At 45.3% G+C, this 1,925-nt stretch overlaps 1 non-coding gene across 1 annotated transcript; it reads left to right on the forward strand.

Moving 5' to 3' along the window:
- Window positions 1–1,039: 1,039 nt before the first annotated feature.
- On the forward strand, window positions 1,040–1,112 carry trnav-aac (transfer RNA valine (anticodon AAC)). Its single transcript has one exon. It is a non-coding gene; the product is annotated as a tRNA-Val (tRNA).
- Window positions 1,113–1,925: the final 813 nt, after the last annotated feature.

The following is a 1,925-nucleotide window of genomic DNA, read 5'->3' on the forward strand; positions in this document are numbered from 1 at the left end:
GCTCTACACAGATTCGACTGAGAATCCTCAAGACGTTGTAAACAAAGAGGAGAAGAGATCTTGCGCCCCATTTGGAACCAATCATCCTCACTACAACCATGACAGTCCTCATCACGGGTTTCGTGACTTCATTGTTGCTCGGGGCAGGGCTACCCACCCGAGCCTTCGTGACTTCATCATTGCTCGGGGCAGGGTTACCCGCCCGAGCCTTCTGGACCACTTCATTGCTCGGGGCAGGGTTACCCGCTCGAGCTGGACTTCGAGACAACATCTTCTGGACTAACTTCGCTAACTGGACTGCACAAGCGCACACCACACGAATGTGTTATGTCTTTCATCTGATGCCATTTCTACTATTATTACACATCTCTATGCTCTGAAACTCTGTATTCTTACAGGACTCTGTTCTCACTATAGGTCTATATGCCTTCTAATTTCATTTTTCCCTCACTGTTTTAGAACAAATTACTCTGAAGGAAGTAGCGTGTATCTGGGAATTAAGAGGTTTTGAGTTTCTCTAAGCTCCGGTGAGGTGGGACGAGGGCTGATTGGGCATGCCTGCCCTCTGAGCACCAATATATGTCAAGAAGGGCAAAGATTAACTCAAGATTAATTCTCGATGTAATCACATATATGATCATGAGGATGCTAGGATTTGATAATAGTGATACTATTATCAAAGGGGGGGATTGTTAGGTTTATATAAGTATTAATTCTTGGCCAAGAATTCAGCAAAATTATTCTGTGTCAAAATTATATAAGTTGAAACGACCTTAGGTCCGGCTGGACATTGTTTGGGAACATTTTGTTTATGAAATGTGTATTTTTGATCAGAGATGTGTCTGAACGACGCCAAGGTCTGTTTTGGTGTTAGATCGACCCACACACACTCTGAAATGGTAGAATTAAAGTTCATGTTTATGTTAATTCATTCAGTTGAAACTTAGGTCATAGCTTCATAAAAGCTATGAAATATACTAAAAGCTTGAAATATACTATGGTAGTGATTTGGCAACAGCTGATCAGTTTAAGAGCTGAGGTTTCTGTAGTGTAGCGGTTATCATGTTCGTCTAACACACGGAAGGTCCCTGGTTCGAAACCGGTCTGAAACAGCGCTGGGTTGGTTTATTTATTTATTTTTTGAACTCGCCAGTGAGTGGCTGCTGAGCAGTGATCTCTGCTCTGTCCATGCCAACTCCGGAAGCACGTATTTGCTTTTGACCAGCCAAGGTATGGACACATTTGCTGAACAAATCTTAAACAGTGACTCTACAGTTCTCTGTTTGTGGACAAATATACACCTGTCGCTTGTTGCCAACGAAAGGAAAACACGCAGGAGCCCGTGTTCTTCACCGCTTCATGGGTCGAACGTACGCAGGGGCAAACTGATGTCATTCAAACCTGCAAACAAGTACTTACGTTGCTAGTGGGAAGACCAGTCCTCAGTCCCCTCCTTGGCCCCTCCAAACATGGCATTTGATTTCTTCCCATGATGTTGTTGCAGCGCTTTTCGATGCTGAACTTTGTCACACTCGACCACCAGCTCATCTCTATGATGCCAAGGCCGTGCCCCTATTCTCGTGACAATTGTTTAAGTGTGACCCGCGTTCTTCTTGAGGCCCAGGCAAGAGCTAACACATGCATGGTTTCCGTATTGCATTGGTTACCACGTTCACTTAACACGAGAGCGGTCCGCGATTCGAAACCGGGCGGAAACGGTGCTGGTTTTCTTGAACTTGGCAGCGAACAAATGTCGAGCTGCCATCTCTGCTCTGTCTGCGCCTTTTGGAACAATCCCAAACTGAGACGCTGAAAAAGCTTCGCCTGTTTTCTGCTGTGCAGTGGTTTCCCCTTGCACCTAACAAGCGAATAGACACTCCTGAGAAACCTGGCAGAGCCATGCTTTGCCTTTTGAGCTCTGCTTT

This window comes from Neoarius graeffei, chromosome 1 (genome assembly GCF_027579695.1).
Source record: "Neoarius graeffei isolate fNeoGra1 chromosome 1, fNeoGra1.pri, whole genome shotgun sequence".
In the NCBI taxonomy this organism is placed as follows: Eukaryota; Metazoa; Chordata; class Actinopteri; order Siluriformes; family Ariidae; genus Neoarius; species Neoarius graeffei.